Here is a 22,128-nt window from a genome sequence, read left to right on the forward strand (position 1 = left end):
TGGTGAATATGTTACCAATAATATTCTGTTGCTTTAGTATATAGAATAGCACACTGTTTTTATACATCTTTGTGTACAAAAGTTTTCAATAGTTACTAGTTTTCTTTCTCCAAATGATCTAAACAGTGCAATAGTTACTAATGTCAGGTTTGAACTCACCATAAGAAAGAGGCAAATGCTTTTCTTCTCTCAGCTGTTCAAATAATCTGACTGGGAGAACAGATCTCTCTGTTCAGAATGTTCCTGGTCACTGGACACTTCATAACTGAGGCCTTCTGTTAACCACTTTTGTTCCAGATTCAAGGACTTAAGGCCATTTCCCAAGTTCAAAAAAATTGTGATCAATATTAGTAAAGCCTTGGTAGTTGTGAAGCAAAGTGATAGGATACAGTGGTAATAAATTATATAAAAATTTTTTTATAAAATAAATCTCCACTTTTGTGTAACTTTGAACTTTTTTAAATAGTAGAGAAATATCACCAAGTTATTTGTGTTTGTGCTATTGAGTTGTATGAGCCCCTTATTATTTTGGAAATTAACCCCTTATCATATACATGGTTTCCAAATATTTTATCCCCATTTGTATTGCTCTTTTCATTCTGTTGATTGTTTCCTTTCCTGTGCAGAAGCTCTTTACTTTGATATAGTCCCACTTGTATATTTTTGTTTCTGTTGATGTGTTTTTGGTGTTATGTCCAGGAAATCATTGCTAAGTCCAGTGTGAGAAATGGGCAAAGAACTTGAATGATGTTTCTCCAAAGAAGACATACAGATGGCTAACAGGAATATGAAAAAAAATGCCCACATCATTAACTAATCAGGAAAGCACAAATCAAAACTATCACAATATATCACCGCATACTTTTTAGATTGGCTATTATTAAAAGATAAAATATAAGTCAGTGTTACAAAGTTGTGGAGAAATTGGAACCCTTGTGCACCCTTGCTGGCAAGGCTGGTGGAAATATAAATGGTGCAGCAGCTATGGAAAACAGTATAGAGGTTCCTCATAAAATTGAAAATAGAACTGCCATAAGATCCAGCTATCTCACTTCTGGGTATATTTTCAAAAGAATTGAATTCAGTATCTTGAAGAGATATCTATACTCCTATGTTCAGTGCAGCATTATACATAATAAGTAAGAGTTGGAAATAATCCAAATGTAAATGACCGATGAATAGATAAAGACAATGTGGGATATACATACGAAGGAGTATTATTCAGCCTTAAAAAAGAAGGAAATCCTGCCATTTATGGCAATGTGGATGAACCTAGAAGACATTAAGTAAATAAGCCAGTCACAAAAAAAGACATACTGCATGATTCCACTTATATGAGAAATCACGCAGCCAAACTAATAGAAACCGAGAACACAATAGTGGTTGCCAGGAGCTGAGGGAAGAGGAAATAGGGAGTTGTTATTTAATGGGTATTAAGTTTCAGTTATGCTAGATGAATAAGTTCTAAAGATATGCTGTAAACATAGTGCCCATAGTTAAGAATACAATGTTATATTGTGTACTTCAAAATTTGCTAAGAGGGTAGAGTTCATGTTAAGTGTTCTTATCACAAACACCAAAACCAAAAACAACCAAAAAACCCACAAAGGAACACAAGACAACACTTGGAGATGTTGGATATGTGTACTATGTACTATGGCAATAGTATCACAGATGTTTGTCTATCTCCAAACTCATCAAATCGCCCACATTAAATATTATGTACAGTTCTTTGTATATCAATTATACTTTAATAAAGGTGTTAAAGTTTATTTTAATTTTTTAAAGTGTTGTGAGCTCTTTGGATAAATTTAATACACTTGTTTTTGCTGTTAGTAATAAGGCATCTTACTAAAATTAAAATTTGCTCTAAGATTCATTAGGAGCTCTTTGGGAGGAATGTCAGAAGTTTAATAAACCAAAAGTAGGAAATTTTCTACTTTATTTAAAGGTAGTAATAAGTTACTCTTCCACACCCAGTTTTAATACATCACAAGGTCAGCAAAATGATACTGTTTTATAAAACAAATACAGTGTAATATCATCTTACATATTTTTATTTCCTTAATCACTAGGTTATTTCCCTATTATTTTGCCTTGACAAGTCTTGGTGTGTAGGACAAGCATGTACCTTGGTTATCAGTTTTGGAAACTATTTCCCTGACTTTTGATTATTATTTTTAAAATCACATCACAGCATACACATTGCTGAACAGCAAGAAACGCATTAAAAAAATAGCTCTAAGGAATAAAAGACTGTCATTTCTCTAGATGCTTTTTTTAGTAGCATTGATTCCACTGAAATTCTATTTTGATCCCCTCATTCAATAGCAATAATAATGTTTTCCTGACTATCACAGCTTGAAACACATACATGACTCTTTCTCTCTCTGTCTCTCTCTCTCTCTCTCTCTCTCTCTCTCTCTCTCTCTCTCTCTCTCTCTCTCTCTCTCTCTCTCTCTCTCTCTCACACACACACGCACACACACACACACACACACACACTGATTCCACTGAAATTCTATTGTATTTTGATCCCTTCATTCAATAGCAATAATGTTTTCCTGATGATCACAGCTTGAAATACACACCTACACACCTGACTAACACACATGTACACAACACACACACACACACACACACACATTGATTGCACTGAAATTCTATTTTGATCCCTTTATTTAATAGCAATAATAATGTTTTCCTGATGACCACAGCTTGAAACACACACCTACACACCTAACATACGCGCGCGCGCACACACACACACACACACACACACACACACACACACACACACACCAAGCTGCCCGTCTGTCTGGAGGCCGTGGCGGACGCCTGATTGGCGGGCTGTGTTTATTCTGTGACCAGATTCCTCCTGAGAGGAGGCACGCCATGCCCGCCCGCAGCCCATTGGCCGGCGCCGCGCTGGGCCCGCCCTCGCTCTCTCCGGGCTCGCACCGCCGCCAAGTGCGCGCGGAGCCCCGGACCAGCCCGATCTACATCCATTCATGAATCCGTGACGTCAGCAAGCCTGCGGGCTCCTGCGCGGTGGGCTGCTCGGACCGTGCGGGTGGAATTCCCCTCCCCCTTACCTCTCTCATCCTGCAAGGCTTTTTACATTAGCCTTTCCTCTTTTTGATGCAAGAAGATGGAACGACATGTGTAGGAATTCTTCATTGTTGTGAGTATCGCACTCTCTTTTTTCTTCTCTGTTTCCTCGGCATGCATTATACAGGGACAGATGGAGACTGTATGTGTGGTTTGGGGCGATTAAGAAGCTGCTATGATCGAGGGAGACAAGGTGAGAGAGACAGACCGAGGGAGACAGAGAGAGAAACCTGAAACCCCGTTAGCGCTAGCCGTGTCCCACACTGACAGCTGGCTCTCCTGGGCTGGTCTGCCTGCGAGACGTGGACATTTTTCATGTAGGGTTCTGCACGTTACCTCTAGATGCTGGCCTGGCTTCCCTCGCAGAGAGATGCGTTTCTCAGAGAGAGGATGGGGATGGCATTGGAGGGAAAGCCCGGAGCCCATACCAGAAAGGTGCTTGGGAACAGCCAAGCTGGTTAGAAAGAGCAGGATGGAGCCCACTGAGCACACTGATCTGCCTTCCTGCTGTCCTCTCTGTTGTTTCTCACCCTTCACCTTGCCTTTGTTTCATAATTGTGCAGCAACCGACATATCTTGGGATTGCAATTTGGGGAAGAGAAATAGTTGTCCAACCATTTTTCACCCCCCTCAAAGCTTTTATTATGGGAGCTGGAGTGGTGTATGTATACATATTGGTAGCTCTTCGTGTCCCCCTGTACCTTTTATTTATATGTTCAAATACCTAAAGCCTGCACCAGAGGCAAAAGGGCTATTACCCTTCAATTCTGATTTTTCACTATCCTTTCGTGAAAACCAAGAAATGGTTTCTCAATACGTTCCATAATTATATCGTGTAGAAATGCACGTGACTATTTTTCCCCCCAAGATACTAAAAATGGTTTGCTCCATGGTGTTTGGGAAACATGGAAAAGTTCTGATGTGTTGTTCAGTGTGTTAAGTTGGTTTGATAGTTAGCTTGGAGTGTGTTAGCAGGAAGTTAGTGTTGGTGATTGAGTTTGTTTTCCAAGGCTCTGGCTTATTCTGGTGAAAATTACGATAGTAAAGAAGAGAGAGGTGACATTGTGACATGTTCTGCCTTTGGGCATCTCCTCAACCCGATTAATCTAATAGCCTTTTCCAAATGCCTCACTTAGAGCAATTTATGTTCTAGCCTGTGGCAGGGACCTCGCTGTCCCTTCTAGTGAGAGAGGAAGCAAAATGCCTTGTCCAACCTCGTCATGTTTACCTTGAATGAGCAATACTTAGTTTTGAGAATTTCATATTCTAATCTTTTCTCGTGAAACAAGGCTTCTAAATTATGGCTCTGATGATATCTTTTGAATTTTCTTATGGGGGAATCTTCCAACTGTAAGCTCATTTCATTTCAAAATTACCTGAGGATTTAGAATTCTCTTTTGCTTCACATCTTGGCAGTGCCCTCACTCATTATGTTTTTCTGGGTGCAATTAAACTCACTAGCGTTATATGAGGGAGAACTTCTGCCTGATTCTGAACCAGATCTTTGTCCTATATTCAGACAAGTATGGTTTCCTATTTTGCTATTTTTTTTAATGGGCTGGGTTAAACAAATGATATTGTTTCCTATATTTGTAAACATCTAGATTTATTTCAGTTTTTTATGTGTACCTCCAGAGACTTTGTTGAAAGAAGCAATTTTAAAGTTAGTTTAAATTATTGAAATATATTAACTCACTGCCAGATGAAAAGACTGAATTCTTAGAATTTAAAAATAATGTGTTTATCTCCTCTTAAGAAATGTTGATCAGACATTGTTTTTTTATATATATATTTTGCCAGGAGAGTTTTATTTTGTGTAAGAAATGCAGTCTGCACTATAAATTTAGTAAAGTAAAACTATTTCTTTAAGGTCGAGAACGGCTATAGAATCTCCCTCTCTTCCACTCCTAGTGTCTGTATTTTAGTTTATATTTATTTTCATGTATAGTGTACTTGTAGGGGAAAAAACAATAACTCTTAATTGTTTAATATCAAACAATAAAATCCTGTGTACCAGTGAGTGTCAATAGATGGCTTTCTGTTTAAAAATTGAAGCTGCTCCAGAAGTAGGAATTAATTTATTTAGTAAACAAAGTCAGTCAAACCAGAGCCATGTCATGGGGAACTGTCAAAAGAATGGTTCCTAAGGGCTGGAGGCCACATCCACTGGTATATGACGAAACAACCAATCTCTGGATGGCAGAACCTGTCAGTTGGGTTTACACTGTCTGCCTACCCTCCCTCTACACGCTGCAGCTGAATTAATTACTTGGGGGGTTGAATGAATCGAGATAGCCAACATGACCAATCTGCCAGATGACAGCCTGACTTTAGCAATTTTAATTAAAATCAACAGCATTCTCCCAAGAACACTCCTTTACTTAAAAAAAAAAAAAAAAATAAATAAAATAAAAAAATTAAGATATCACATTTTTGCTCTTTGTTGGGTGTTATTCCTTAAGGATATTGAGGAAAGAGTTAGAAGATGCCACCTTTCCCCATAAGGACTCTAGAAGGTAAGTTACCACACGAGATGTAGTGTTATAGTGTTGTGGTTCAGAAACTGGTCTCTGCAAACAGACTTTACCTGGGAGACGGATGCTCACTTGCTCTCTTCCCTCTCCCCTCTCCCCTCTCCCTTCTCCCCTTTTCTCTCCTCTCTTCTCTTCTCTACTCTCTCCCTCTCCCTCTCCCTCTCCCTCTTTCTCTCCCTCTCCCTCTCCCTCTCCCTCTCCCTCTCCCTCTCCCTTTCCCTTTCCCTCTCCCTCTCCATCTCCCTCTCCTTCTCCCTCTCCCTCTCCCTCTCTCTCCAACATTCTCATCATTGCAGACAGAATCCCCATACACATTAGCAGTCACTCCTCATTTCCCCTCAGCATCCCAGCCCTAGGCAACCACTAATCTGCTTTCTCTATACATAGATTCGCCATTCTAATACTCTAATCATTTCATGTAAATAAAATTACACATGATATGTTTTTTATATCTGGCTTCTTTTGCTTAGTATGAGGTTTTAAAAGTTCATCCATATTATAGAATATATCAGTGCTTCATTCCTTTCTATTACTGAATAATATTTACAAATATACCACATTTTTTATTTATCCAATCAATTGATGGGCATTTGACTTGTTTCCACTTTTTGCCTGTTATGAATAATGCTGCTCTGTAAATTTATGAACAAGTTTTTATGTGAAAATATATTTTTCTTTCTCTTGATTGCTGGGTCATCTGATAACTACCGTATACATTTTCAGGAAATGTGCTTATTGGCCATATGTATTTCTTCTTTGGAGAAATATTGATTCAGGTCTTTTACCCATTTACAAAATTAGGTTATTAATCTTATTATTATTAAGTTTAAGCATTCTTTATATATTCTAGGTACAAATTTTTAAATCAAATATATAGCTTGAAAATACCTTATCTTATTCTCTAAGTTGTCTTTTTTACTTTCTTGATATGTTGGTAGCACAGAAATTTTAATTTATCTATTTTTTTGTTGTTGTTCCATGTGTTTTTGATGTTGTATCTAAGAAGGCTTTGACTAGTCCAAAGTTGTGAAGATTTACTCCTATGGTTTTTTTTCTAAGAGTTTTATCTTTTACATTTTAGTCTATAATCCATGAGTTCACTTTTATGCATGGATTCAATTTCATTCTTTTGAAGGAGGATATCCATCCATTTCCAGCAATAATTGTTTTTTAAAAAAACTGTTCTTCCTCTACCTTGACCCCTAACCCCTATTGAATTGTCTTGTCACCCTACCAGGGAACTTAAAAAAAATACCAATGCCATGCTCCCACCTCCAGAGATTCATATCAATTGGTCTGTGATGGACCCAGACACCTGCACTTAAAAAATAAATATATATATTTTTTAATTTTTGCAGAGAGGAAGGGAGAGGGATAGAGAGTTAGAAACATTGATGAGAGAGGAACATCGATCAGCTGCCTCCTGCACACCTCCCACTGGGGATGTGCCAGCAACCAAGGTACATGCCCTTGATTGGAATGGAACCTGAGACCCTTCAGTCTGCAGGCCGACGCTCTATCCATTGAGCCAAACCAGTCAGGGCCACCTGCATTTTTTAAAAAGCTCCCCAGGTAATTCTGATATGCAGCCATGGTTGAAAACTATTGGCATGGACAAAGGGCTAGTCTTAGAAAAGAAGAGGAGAGAGGATGGCTGAATACATGGAATTCTGATATGGGAATGAGAGAAGAGAAGAAAATTAAGAAGGTTCATACCAGAAAGCATGGATTTTCTTGCTCAGTAGGAATTAGTAATTTTTAAAGAGTGAAGGCATCACTGGAGGTTAGTAAAATATGTGAAATTGATGGAAGAGTAGCAGCTAACATTTATTAAGCACCTTCTACATGCCTATAAAACTGCTAAGAGCTTTCACATACATCATTTCATTTAAAATATAACTCTCATGAATATGAAGAAGATACTATTACCCCCGTTTTACAGATAAGAAAGTAGGTTCAGAAAGGGTCTGACTCAGCCAAAGATAGCAGGTAGTGCACATCATGCCCCATTTTCAAATTCTGCTCTAATTTTTAATCCTATTCCTTCTCTTTATCATGGATTTTGAGAATTATTGAGTCCTAACCAAAAATTGTTACTGGTCTAGTCACTAGCATGAATCTTAGATTTTCTCTAGAAGTGCTCTGGACTGAACAAAGAGTAAGATAATTTTGATTGTGGGGATAATATAAGGATAAGGGTTGACACAGTAGGTATAGTGGAACTTAAGAGAGTAGGAGTAAAAGAAGTATATCATGTGATATTTCATCATGGATCCTCAGCTGGCTATACTCTGCCTAGGTGCAGCTGGCAGGAAAAATTCTAGGAGGATGGAAGGCCCATATACTAGGCATTCAAGAATGACTAAAGGAACTGGTGTGGAGACCATGATGGAAAAGAGGATAGATCAAATAGAATTTGCAGGTGTAGAAGTGTTGGCATTCACTTAATCAACACATATTTATTGAGAACTTACTATGTGTTCTAGGTACTGGGTACACAGCAGTGGGGGGGGGGGGAACAGACAAAAATTCTTGCCCTCTTAAGCTTATTTTATTGGCAAAGACAAACAAACAATAAATAAATTATGTTTAGACAGTGATAAATGTTAAGGAGAAAAATAAAAGTGGGAGGGAATCAAGAGTGCTGGAGATGCAGTAAAGATACTTTTTCATTGTATAGTCTTTGTATAGTCAAAGAAATTAAGGAACCATCTAACTCTGGGGCTGGTGGTTGACCAAGTCAGGCATTTTGGATATAGAGTGTCTTCTAAGTACTGAAATGCAAGGTTAATATTTAGTATTGACTTTTTGTTCACCACTTTATTCCCCAAGCCTGGCAGGTTAGACACTCTAAACTAGGGGTGTCGAACTCAATCAGAGAAGGGGCCAAAATCTAAAATCCAGCCTAAATCGCGGGCCGAATGGTTTACTGAACAGTCATAAACTGTCATTGTGATGGAAACGCAGCCGAGTGCAGTGATGACAGCGCGGTGTGGGCCACATTGAAAGGCCTGGCGGGACGGATTTGGCCCGCGGGCCTTGTGTTTGACACATGTGCTCTAAACTTTGGTTTATTGTGTGACACCATTTGTGGGGATTAGTGCATTTTCCATTGGTGGAGGCCAGGGCAAGGGTGGTGTTTGGGAGACTTTTTGAAACTCTGCTTGCTGCCCTATTAGCGGATCCTTCTCAGTATGTTTGCGGATGTGTGTGTGTCTGTGGGGGTGTCCTTCATAATGTCACCACTGAGAATCACTGCATCGTGAGTGATAGTCATTGAAGGCATGTGTCTAGTTCCCACATGAATTGGACAGAGAACCACCAGAGTAGACAATATAGAAGACACTTAAATTTATTTTGCTTTTTACACTTCAGCAGGAGATTCACATGTGGCACTTTTAACAGAGGGTAAATTGTAAAATAAAGTTTTAAGTAATGAAGCTCTATTATACAACCATTTACCTGCCTTTATTCTTTATCTAGAAGATGACTTATATTAATAATGGATAAATTCAGCACGTTGTCTGTTTACTTTCTGTAAGTACAATGGTGCAATGAGGAAAGATCTGGATTAAGCTATAAGGGCCCATGGAGTAGTCTCAGGACACTTTTGGCAAGACAATTCTCTTTCCTCAGCTTCGGGGGGTGGGGGGTTGTTTTGTTTTGTTTTAATATATTTTATGGATTTTTTTTTTTTTTTTAACAGAGAGGAAGGGAGAGGGATAGAGAGTTAGAAACATCGATGAGAGAGAAACATTGACCAGCTGCCTCCTGCACACCCCCTACTGGGGATGTGCCCACAACCTTGACCGGAATCGAACCCGGGATCCCTCAGTCTGCAGGCCTACGCTCTATTCACTGAGCCAAACCGGTTTCGGCACTGCTTCCATTTTAATATATGAGATAAAGAAATTATTTTTTTCATGATCTCCAATGTCCTTTCTAATTCTCAAAATCTGGTTATTACCAAAGTAAATAGGCAAGTGACAATTTCTAAGACAACATGATTAAAAGCTATCTTTACTCCACTTTTTTCATAGTATCCTTGTAGAAGTTCAATCCCCACGGTGCTGCTGTAGTTGAAGAGGCAGAGAAAGTGTCAGAAGGGTCAGGAGATATCTGGGTGAGACATAAAAAGCTTAAAGCACTTTCCGAAGTGCCTACGGACTTCCTCATCAGCAGGAAATAGTCCTGATGAGATCTGACCTTGCTATCTTAGGCATGCCCATTATAAATGTCATCTGTCTTGGCCGTTGTTCTTTGTAGTCAAGAGAGAGCTTTCATTGGATGAGTGACTTGGGAGTCTGGACTACCAGGGGACGTGGCAACAGATAATCTATCTAATAACCTCCGTTTGGCTATCTGTTGTAGACTTTTCCTTGACCTGACTTTTATTAGTGCTACTAAAAAACAAAATTCATCACATTGGCTCTTTCTGTCCATCTCTCACTTCCCCCCACCATTCTCTAATTCAGGCTGGAGCGTGATGAAAGAGGAAAGACTGCAGTAAATAAGAAAATAAAGACCCGTTAAATCCATAATGTGTATCCAATCTTTGAAAAATTAAGATTTTGTTATTTTGCATGAGTGTTACTAGCTTTAAAAAAATATATATTCTTTCCCCCCAGAATTCTCCAAATAACAAGTTGGTTGATGAATTGGTGTTTTGAGTTTGCAGATTTTGTCAAAGAAAAATGATAAGTTAAAAATAATGCAAAACAGAAAACTTATTTTTCATTTTTGTGTTAATCAGTCTAGAATTTTCCTTATGTCCTTTTTCATTGGTATAAAGAGTCAAGCAGAGAAGGCTAACAGGAGTCCTAGCATCTACAATAAGTTCATAGGTTGTTCCAATATTTTATATGTGTGGCAATGTGATGAAAACATCTTGCAAAAAGCAATATATATTACAGGGCAATCCTAAGAGAATGTGTAGTAATTGTGCAATTTTAATTGTGTAAAAATTTTAAGGAAAAACTGGCAGATGGTAACTGTTTTCCATGTGTTTATTTGTACCTGAATTCCTGGGCTGAGGATAATAGTAGAATTGAACAGTACTAGGAGGGTATGTTAGTGGAATTCTAGATTCTAAGGGTAAAGGGCTTAGGAAATAGCCAAAGACAGGGCACTGGAGAAAGGTGATGGATAGAAGCGAGGCAGAGCTCAGGGAGACTGTGGCTAAGCCAATGGGGTCACAGGTTCAGGCAGGTGGCAGCCAGGACAGAAGTTTCCACCTTCATCCAAAGATAGTGGATCTGGGACCCAGACTGAAAGAGACTCTGTTAGAGTCCTAAGGAGGGCTGTCACAGTTGCTATTACAAAAGAAAACTCCATTTGCAAAATAAGCCCACTGAGGCTTCTTATTACCCCCGAGGCACTGTGCCTGCATTTCTAGTAGCGAGCAGGCCTGCCTTCAATGGGACGCATTAGGCTGTCTGCAGGCGTGGATAATTGAGACTTGTGAGATCAAGTGCACCAAAATACAAAGCCATGATTGCTTTTTTCAGGGAAAATAATATTTTGATGAAACTGAGACTAAACATTTTACTCATTACTCACCAATTATTTCCTCTCATATAATAAATTCAAATACACCAAGAACAAACAGATACAACATACCTTTGTATATTTCTAGTCACTACTTCTAGATCTAAATTACAGACTAATTAAAAACCTTTGCTAAGCATAGAAACTCCTGGGAAATACCCACCTGATATTTCAGCTGCTAGGGTCAAAAGCCAATTTGAAAGGAAATTGTACTGCTTTGCTAGGTTCTCCCTCCCCTTTCCTTAGCCCCCCCCCCCCCCCCACTCCCCTCTCCCTGTTCCCCTGTTTCTGGCCATTTGCTTTATTCTGCTTGTGTCAATTATTTTTTTAAATTCTTTTTAAAAAAATATATTTATTGATTTTTTACAAAGAGGAAGAGAGAGGGATAGAGAGTTAGAAACATGATGAGAGAGAATCATCGACCAGCTGCCTCTTGCACACCCCCTACTGGGGATGCGCCCGCAACCAAGGTACATGCCCTTGACCGGAATCAAACCCGGGACCTTTCAGTTCGCAGGCCGATGCTCTATCCACTGAGCCAAACCGGTTTCGGCTGCTTGTGTCAATTATTAAAGTGAGGCCCTAATCTCTTCCTTTCATGTTCTCAGAGACCTGAAGACCTGTGTAGATTTTTTTGAGAAAGAAAAGCAATCACATGATCCTTTATGTTTTGTGTAATGATCTTGTTTCCAATCAGGGCTCTTGCCATAACACAGTGAAACAGCACCTGCTCGCCTTTGATCACAGGTTATCTACATTGATAAGGATTTCCTTTAACTGAAATTTATACCTTTGATACTGGCTTTTGTAAGAGTCACACTGCCTTTGCCACAAATGGTTTTATACATAGCCTATCTCTTTTTCCTGCTAACTATTTGAAAAACCATAGAGTCGTTTTAAAAACAAAGAACAGCTTAGCTAACCAGATTCTAAAAGCTTTGGACCAAGTCTGAAAAATTAAAGAGAAATGACCAAGAGAGCCTCATTATTAATGCAGAGCCAAAGGGCCTGTAGGATAAGGAAAAGGGGGGTGGGGAGTGACTCCAAAGGAGTACCTATTCAGGTAAAAAAGAAAATAATGTCTTATTATCATGAAAATCATTTGCCAGACTCATGATCAGTACGAACTGTAACTGTGGTTTACCTGAAATGCATGTGACTTGTACTCAGAAATGTCTTTATCTGGGCCGAAACCGGTTTGGCTCAGTGGATAGCGCGTCGGCTTGGGGACTGAAAGGTCCCGGGTTCGATTCCGGTCAAGGGCATGTACCTTGGTTGCGGGCATATCCCCAGTAGGGGGTGTGCAAGAGGCAGCTGATCGATGACTCTCATCGATGTTTCTAACTATCTCTCTCCCTTCCTCTCTGTACAAAAATCAATAAAATATATCAAAAAAAAAAAAAAAAGAAATGTCTTTATCTGGAGGATAGTTGGGCATTGGAATTGACTGTGTACTGGACTTGAAGGTTCAGGGCAGGGACATTTAGTCTCGACGCTTCCATCTTCTAGGAGAAATCTCCTCCAGCTTATTCCTGGGTGGTTGCAGCCAAGGATTTGCCGAAAACCAGGAAACTAAGTTTGGAGGCCTTGTTTTGAGACCTATTCTTTCATTGCTGTATCTTACCACAGAAAACTGAAAGAAAAAAAAAATGTTTCTTAGACATTTTTACCAAGCAGATTCTTAACATTGTTATTTTTTTTGGTATGTAATTCATAAATTATAACATGTTTATGAAAAACTACCCAATAATAATTTATTTCAGATACTTTAATAATTTATTTCAGATACTATTTTATAGAGTGTTCCTAAATAACAAGGGGGGGACAATTTTTTTTTACTATATTTTTATTTCTCAGTTGACCCATCCATATTGGCCTCTCTCCACCAGCCATGACTTAGGTCTAACCATCCTGGCTAGCTAACCCACCTCCACAAAAGCTGGCCCTTTTCAGTGAGGATTTCTATGGATGAGCTAAAAATTGATTCTTTTTTTCTTTTTCTTTTTCTCCCTTCTACTAAGAAAAAAGATGCATTAGCTGTTTAAAAACATTAATCCTGTGAGAGACTTACCCACAGATCAGCTTATTCAGTGATTCTCAAAGTGTGGTTCCCAGACCCAGAACATCAGTGTTCCCAGGAGATTTTCAGAAATGCGGATTCTCAGGCCACTCCACAGGAATTCTGGGGGTGGGGCCCAGGCATCTCTTTTAACAAGCTGACAAGGTGATGCTGATGTATAGTAATGTTGGAGATTGCTTGATTGATAGAAGAGCTCCTCAGACTTCTAATGTGCATAGACTTCTAATGTGCACTTGAAAATTTTGTTAAAAACCAGAGTCTGATTCAGTTAGTCTGGGGTAATTCTGCCAACATCTAATTCACTCCTAGGTTACGCTGATGCTACTGGTCTTACACTCTGAGGATGGAGACCCATGTCTTGTGTATCTTTCTATCCCTTGGATACTTGCATAACATCCAATAATTATATTTCATAATGAAAGACTAACATTGGATTATGGCCTAAGAGAGTTCATGGGCTTACCCCAGATCATATGCTGCTTATGTAGGGGTTCTAGGATTCATACTCAACTCTAATGCTAAAGCTCATGTCACTAGGATAAGTGAGTTACATTACAACATCTCATGGAATTTTCAGCATAGCAATTATTAGGAATGAAAGGTGTTTTTTTTTAATTTTTAAATTTCTCATGTTTCCAATAACTAAATGTAACTGCAAATTTAGATATCCTTTTTCTAAGAAGAGGTAACTTGCTAAATAAAAGGACCCAGTGTGGAATCAGCTAGACCTGGCAAGCCATCTACTATGTAAACTTGGACAAGTGTTTTAGCCTATCTGACCCTCAGTTTTCTCATCTATAAAATTATGATAATATTGATCTCCCTGAAAGTATGATGATTCATTGAGCTAAAGTATATAAAAAGTATAAGCATGCCGAAACTGGTTTGGCTCAGTGGATAGAGCGTCGGCTGAAAGGTCCCAGGTTCGATTCTGGTCAAGGGCATGTACCTTGGTTGCAGACACATCCCCGGTAGGGGGTGTGCAGGAGGCAGCTGATCAGTGTTTCTCTCTCATTGATGTTTCTGACTCTCTATCCCTCTCCTTCCTCTCTGTAAAAAAATAAATAAAATATATATTTTTTAAAAAGTATAAGCATAATTGATGCTTTAACAGCTATTGGCTTTTTTTTCTTCTAAGGCTTACAGCTTTTGCATACTTACTTTATACCAAAATCTGCCTTTATTTGAAGATGTCTGTATTTAGCACTTAGTTCCTCTGCTTAATTCTTGATCAATCTAAATCTAGTTCTTTCCATGTAAATTCTGTAGAATTTTTTTTTCTCTCCCTTCTACTATTTCTTGATATGTTTATCACTTGATTCAAGTACTTTGCCCTCTTCCTAGTATACTGACTTTGTCTTTCCAGTATACTGAGCTTTACCATTACATACTTCCAGAATCACATTGCTGGATTGCCACTTAAATTGGTTTGGTTTGTCATAGATTTTTAGATTCTGTTGTTTATTATTTCTCAGATGCAGCAGGCATATCTAATTCAGCATCACTTTCTAATCCAGCTTTTCAAAATGCCGTTATATAATTCAAGATTTCTATTATTGATTTTCTTTTTAAATGGTATTTTCTGAAAGTCTATAACTATATCACATACCTCTTACATTTCCTGAATATATGCAAATGTACTGAAATCATAAGTGGACAGATACAACCTGTCAGACAAACCTCTTGTGACAAAAGCATTAAAAGAGTTCGAAGTGATATAACAAGGATTTGATCAGTTAAAGGGAATGTTACTCAGCCACAGTAAACCCCAATTTTTCCTCAGAGAAGGGTCAATAATACCTGCTCAGCCGATCTCACATGGCTATTATGAGGCTCCAATGCGATTTAAATATGTGGAATTACTTTGGAAACCCAATATGTAAATGTAAGATAACACAGTGGTACCATTATTCTTTGCACTCTCTGCTGATACACCCCTAGGAGCACAGGCCGGGGGGGGGGGGGGGCACACCACTACAGGAAGTGTCTGAATGCCCCCCAGCCAAGGAGAGCCGATGGTGCTAGTCTTCCTTCCTCTTACTTCCCGACTGGCGATCAGAAGGCTTTATGTGATGAAACCCTATATGTGACTGAAGGCATGTAGACTTTTTCATTGCTGGGTGTTGTGTTTGCACAGTTATTTACACCACCTAGCAACGTGGCCCAAGACAAACAGTCCGTATTGGCTACACAGTGACTTGCCATACCTGTGATTGCTCTGTTAATGTAACAGCAAACATTTGCTATATGTAGAAGATGGCATTTCCCTCCCTCCCCCTTTTCCTGTTAAATTAATTTCTTTCTCTATCTGCTTTATGGTCTATAGAACTAGTCTGTAGAATTAGAGAACTTTACAATTGAAAGACAGGGGAGAAGGCTTTTGGTTCAATCATCGTTACCAAAGCAGGAATCTTATCATTTCTCTGATAGATTGGGCATTTCCAGCAGTGGGAGAGCTCATCAGTTTTGAGAGATCCTTTTCCTTTGTTAGATTGGTCTGATTCCTTATATTTGAATTTTTTTTAATCATTAAAATGGATTTTAGAGACCATTAGTCCAGTTCCTTCAGTTTTCGGATGAGGAAATTGAGGCCCAGAGAGGCTAGGTGACTTGCCCAAGGCCAAACAACTGATTTATGGCACAGCTGGGACTCCTGACTCCTGGTAGCTTATTTCCAAATCATTAAGCTGCAAAATTACTGAAGTCAGAAACATTGAGTGCTATTAAATGCTATTATGCAGTATGTAAATGCTTTAGTGTGCAGCATGTGTTAGCATAGCAAATATTTATGTTGTGTTATAGATAAACTTATTTTCATTTTGATGGAGAAAATTAAATTTAAATCTTTTCTTTTAATATGTACAAATATTTCCTTAAAGCTTCATGAGAAATACCCTCCTTTCAAAAGGTTTTTTTCCTTTACTTCCCTTTACTGAGGGGGAGGGGAAGAAGAATTCATCAGTCTGATTCTTTTTTTTTTTTAAATTTATTTAAATTCCTTATTGTTGAAAGTATTACATATGTCTCCTTTTCCCCCACTGACCTCTCCCTGGCCACCCCCAACCCCCAGCACATGCCCTCACCCCGCTGGTGTCTGTGTCCGTGAGTTATGCTTATCTGCATGCATACAAGTCCTTTGGTTGATCACTTACCGCCCCCCACTCCCACCCTCCCCTGCATCAGTTTGATTCTTATATCTAAGAAGTCATATGACCAAAACAGACACAAAAACACATTTTTCTGCCAGACATGAGGGCCGTGGAGTGGACTGGAGCCAGAGGCTTTTTAATATTCCTGTCTGGTCCCAGGCCCGTCAGTGGCACTGTGGATGAGACAGGGGTAGAGCCTGTCCATATGCCATGGGGAATTTGAAAGGTCGCCCGGCTTCTGCCTTCCTTCTGGAAGGACTGCACTTAAAGGGAATCTGTAACCTTTTGTCCTGTGAAATCGATGACTGGAAGCTGTGAGGTCACCCCTTACTCTGTGTGTGTGTGTGGGGGGGGGGGGGGGTAGTGAAGAGGACAGAACACTGACTGGCTATGATGGGAGAATCTGAGAGGGATTTGAGGCATGTGGACAGACTGGAGGTGGGGGTGGGGGAGGCGGGGGAGGGGCAGGGGCATTGGAACTGGTGTGAGAGAAAGAGCTGTCTCTTCTGAGAAATAACCAAGAGCTTTAGAAAGAGGGCCAGGCAGCAGCTTTGAGCCTGTGACCCAGTGGGCTACCCTTACTGCCTTTTCAGTTGTAGGCGTAAAAATAATTATCTCAGGCTTATCAGATGCACCAGCAAGAAAGACATTTTCTCTCTAAATTTCAGGTTTCTGGCCTCATGTCCTTGTAAAGATAGCTGACCAGACTTGTTCCCCGAAAGTAGAAAGCTTCATCAGTTGTTATTGTTATAATCTATTTACTAATCTGTGCACCTCCGTAATACGCGCGCACTATGGCCTGTCTTCATTTGTGTTTGTGGCTGTCTCCCCTATTAGACTTGTGTTCTAAGCAGCGGGAACTTTTTAAAAATAAATTATCAAATATGTAAGGTATATCAAAAGATAAAGAGGATACCATCTTTACACCTTCATATTCAGTGCAGCTTCTAAGAAGCACTGTACAGCGCCTAGCATGCAGCAGGAAAGGTTGTTGAGTTGCAGCACTAACTCCTTCTTACACGTGTGCAATCATCCTTTCTATCCCTTGCAGATTATGTGGAATCAGAATCATTTTCTCTGGGGGCTAAGTATATGCCAATATACTCTGACAGTCATGGACGGAGTAGCTGTTCTGCAAGGCCTTTGGGACAGTGGTGCCCACATTAGACAGTTCTCATTGTGGATGGTGTTAGAACTCTGAAGTAGTGAAGTGTGCTATTCGGCAGACCTAAATTTTAAATGAAGGGATAAAACCAAACAAAGTATAAATATTGGGTCGGCAAGTAAGTAATTGCTGGTTTCACACATATATGGCTTCAGTTGAATTTTTAGGTTTGCAGACGTAGTACAAATGTAAAACACATTTTGTTATTTGATAGTTGGCTATTCAGCTGTTAATCAGTAAAAAAAGTTTTTTGATCTGTTTTGTAGTTTTCGTTTGGCGTTCGTTGAAAAATGGAAAATCAAAAGGAACATTTTCGTCATATTTTGCTTTTTTATTTCCGCAAAGGGAAAAACGCATCACAAGCTCATAAAAAGTTATCTGCTGTTTATGGTGACGAAGCCTTAAAAGAACGGCAGTGTCAAAATTGGTTTGCCAAATTTCGTTCTGGTGATTTTTCACTCAAAGATGAAAAACGCTCTGGTCGTCCAGTTGAAGTTGATGAAGCCCTAATCAAAGCAATAATCAATTTGGACTGTCACAGTACAACACGTGAGATTGCAGAGAAGCTTCATGTATCACATACATGCATTGAAAATCACTTAAAACAACTTGGCTATGTTCAAAAACTCGATACATGGGTTCCTCGCGAACTGAAAGAATCAGAGTTAACGCAACGCATTAGCAGCTGCGATTTGCTAAAGAAACGTAATGAAAATGATCCATTTTTAAAACGACTGATAACTGGCGATGAAAAATGGGTTGTTTACAACAATATCAAGCAGAAAAGATCGTGGAGCAGGCCAGGTGAACCAACTCAAACAACATCAAAAGCTGATATTCATCAAAAGAAGGTTTTGTTATCAGTTTGGTGGGATTACAAAGGAATTGTCTACTTTGAACTCTTACCACCCAACCGAACGATCAATTCTGATGTCTACATTGAACAACTAATGAAATTAAACAATGAAGTTGAAGAAAAGCGGCCCGAATTGACAAATCGAAAAGGTGTTGTATTCCATCATGACAATGCAAGGCCACACACATCTTTGGTTACTCGGCAAAAATTAATGGAGCTTGGTTGGGATGTTTTGCCACATCCACCATATAGTCCTGACCTTGCACCATCTGATTACTTTTTGTTTCGATCTTTACAAAACTCCTTGAATGGTAAAAATTTCAATAATGATGATGATGTCAAATCGTACCTGATTCAGTTTTTTGCTAATAAAAACCAGAAGTTTTTTGAACGTGGGATTATGATGCTGCCTGAAAGATGGCAAGAGGTCATTGATCAAAATGGGCAATACATTACAGAATAAAGTTATTTAGTTCCATGAAAAAATTGTCTTTGATTTTCTTTAAAAAATCCGCAATTACTTAGCTGCCGACCCAATAGCTCATGGGAATATGGATGTGGCTTTAAATGGTAGAAGTAGTTTGCTATCTGTGTTCTCTGTTGCATCCTTTAGCCATTACTGATTGTTTTTTAAGATAATCAACACTTAGCTCATGGAAAACAGAGGGTTTTGAAGAAAGGAACACTGTTGGGTTGAAGAAAGGGTTGGAGGATATAATATTATTCATGTGTGAAGGGGTGTGGTGTGGGGGAGGATAAGGAGCTTGGTGGTAGATTCAGGGGTGTTGTAAACGAGACAAAAATGAGGAAATAACACTTAAGAAAAGAATAATATTCATCACCAACCCAAGAATAGTGAGTCCATAAAATTTATAACTCTCCCGATGGGAATATAATAATTATGTGAAACTTTCCCCTTGAATGTGTCTCTTCAACAATAAATAGTCCTTTTCCCAGTTTCAGTTTCGCTACTTCCTTTCTTAGCTACTTCAAACAGCCTGGCCTGTCGGAGAGTATGTGACACTGTAAGCCCTAACTGGCTACCTCCTCCCTGCAGGTCCCTAGCCGCCGCCTCTTCTGCTTTGATTAGTGGTAGCATCTCGTCATCTCCACTGGAAAATTCTTCCTCGCCGTCACATCTGGTCTATCAATTCTGTCTTCTAAACATCTCTCAGCTTCTTTCCATTCTCTGTGTAGCAGCTTTTTTCCACCCTCCATCCATCGATTGTCTGTGGAATCATCTTTCAAATCTAACATGTCCCTTCCCTTCCCCTCTCCATATTTCTCTGCCCATAAGGGAAAAGAAAGTCCTCTAACCTACCTTTCTAGCGCCATCTTTTAACTCCCTTATCATTTCTTACCAGCCCTACTGACATGTTTCCCTCTTCGCAAATAACCACGTGATTTCTTTCACACCTCTTGGCATTTGTGCAGGGTCTTCCTCTTCCTTATACCCCTTTTCCATTCATCCCAGACAGCAATTTCCCCTTTTGTGGACTTCAAAAATGTGGACCCATCTCCCCTACAGAGCTTCTGGTTCTGCATAGTAGTCTTTTATTTGTATGTTTCTCCTCTTATAGGTTGTGAGCTCCTCCAGAGCAGAGGTCCACTGTATTGTTCATCTCTGCACCGTCCTTATTGCTTAACGCAGAGCCAGCACCCTAGGAGATGAATGAAGCATGAATTGAATCAGTGAATGAGCTGAATAGAGATTATCTGATAAGCGACCATCTTCCTCAAAAAAAAAAAAAAAAAAAAAAGGGAGTTTTTAGGTGTAGTTTTGTAATTTCGGTGACACATTGGATAGGTGCTTTTTCCAGATGGCTGTGATGAGAACTGATGTGAGAATGTTTATAAAAGTTCTTGAATATCTAAGATGATGTGTCAAGCCTAAACTTTAGGCAGCATACTAAATCAATCAATCAATCAAACAAACAGTTGTTTTAGCTTTTCTAACTTGTATTTCCCAAGAATAATCCCAGGCACCCATTGAGGCTTACTTACGACCTCAAAAAGTATCCTAACTACATTTTTCTTTCACTTGTAATTTTCTGATTATCTTTATACACTTGATTTTCTGCACTGTTTTCCTTATTAGGATCACTCGTGCCTCCTGTCTTCTTTTTACCTGGCTGTGCCCTCTTTGCAATGATCGTATTTGGAGGAAGTACTAGTAGTCCAAAGCAGCTAAGCCCTTAGCTTGCAGTGAGAAGCGGAGGAGAGTAATCAGCCACCAGGGCTCTGTTTGGGTCTGTGCAATTTCATAAAGCACATGCGCACCCAGTCACATAGCTTCCTGCTAGGTTACCTTCTCAGTGTTCATGTTATGGTAAGTAATGTCACCTTTCACCACTTTTCAAAACATTAAAAATAGATGAAGCAGCTCTGAATCTATTATTTGTTTTGTTTGTTTCTTTGTTTGTTTGTTGTTTTTTGCCCAGAACTTCCTGGATCATAAAGTCCCCTCTAATTGCCAATATTTAAAGTGTGAGAATTTTCTCTAAAACTTCCTGAATTCAGAAATCCAACAAGGGCTTTAGATGGGGCAGAGTACGGGGGTGCCTGAGAGCTCCCTTGAAAATCTGGCAGCAGAGCCTTGTCTGGGCTGCTCTGCTGTCCCTCTATGGACGGCTGCACTGATAGATGGGTTCTCCTCGGGGGGCTTCGTGGACTGGCCCTCCACCCATTACCAGGCAGCAGGATTCTAATTTACAGCCCAGATGGTGACTGGCTACCCCACCACTCCCTATTTACTTTAGTAAAGTGGCAGAGGTATTAACTATTAAATTGCTTCTTTCTTTTAAAAATAAACGATGCCTTTGCAAAGGGCTTTGTATAAAAACACTTTCACTTAGGGGAAAAAAAAGTTATTTCATCAGAATGTGAAGAACATGACGCGCTATAATAAAAAATAAATAATCACATAGGCTTATTTTTCTTGGCCTGCCTTTGTGTGGAAATGAGGTTTTGAGGTACAAGTTCTGGAAAGATTACTGAATTTTCAAAGGAGAATTTTCACAGGAGGGTGTCAGCTCTTTATTCTTCTTGGTTGATTGCTAAAGCTTATGGATCGACCTCTTACATGAAAACCCACAGTATTTGTACACCAGGTTCCTACCAATACAACTTATCATTCTTAGCTACTCAATTTTTTTTTTTTAATGAAAGTTTGAATGTGATAAATAATGGGCAAGGAAGATTTCCCAAAGAAGATGTAGTCCATGCCCTTCTAGATAAATCATAATTGCAAAGAGCTATATTTTACTTAGAACCTCTTCCTGTAAGTGTTGCTTTTCTGGACTATGTGGGGATCTGACCCTGTAAGGAGAGGTACTCTAAAACTTTCCTGCAAAAGACGAGACTGTATTTGCTATGAGGGTATTGTTGAGCTATTTTACCATTTTGTACAAATCAGCACGAACTGCTTTTCCTGGACAATTGGCATGTTTTTATATTTTGTGAATAATTAGCTAATCGATTTTTTTATCTACACAAAGTTCTGGTCCAAATTTGTAGACCATCTTTAATAGTCATTAGCATACAATAGGATTGTTTTTGCCTGCTGGTTTTTACCTCGGGTTTTTCTGTTTTGTTTGACATTTTATTCTTATTTTCCCTTCTCCTGTTTACCTATTATACTGTGTGCATTTTTGTCAACAGTCTCAAGTCATTTTTAGGGCAAAGTC

The 22,128-nt window shown here is 39.2% G+C and overlaps 1 protein-coding gene across 4 annotated transcripts in view; it reads left to right on the plus strand.

The window, feature by feature from the left end:
* Window positions 1-22,128, plus strand: part of MAP3K13 (mitogen-activated protein kinase kinase kinase 13) — a 140,561-nt gene that overhangs the window by 57,963 nt on the left and 60,470 nt on the right. Inside the window, exon 1 of one of the 4 annotated variants that reach the window (XM_036446108.2) lies at window positions 2,846-3,184. The exons of the other annotated variants lie outside the window; for them this stretch is intronic. The gene's annotated coding sequence lies outside the window, so the exon portion shown is untranslated. Of the gene's footprint in view, window positions 1-2,845; window positions 3,185-22,128 lie in introns of those variants that run through there. 4 annotated transcript variants of the gene reach the window in all.

This window comes from Pipistrellus kuhlii, unplaced genomic scaffold, assembly GCF_014108245.1.
Source record: "Pipistrellus kuhlii isolate mPipKuh1 unplaced genomic scaffold, mPipKuh1.p scaffold_m20_p_2, whole genome shotgun sequence".
Taxonomy (NCBI): Eukaryota; Metazoa; Chordata; class Mammalia; order Chiroptera; family Vespertilionidae; genus Pipistrellus; species Pipistrellus kuhlii.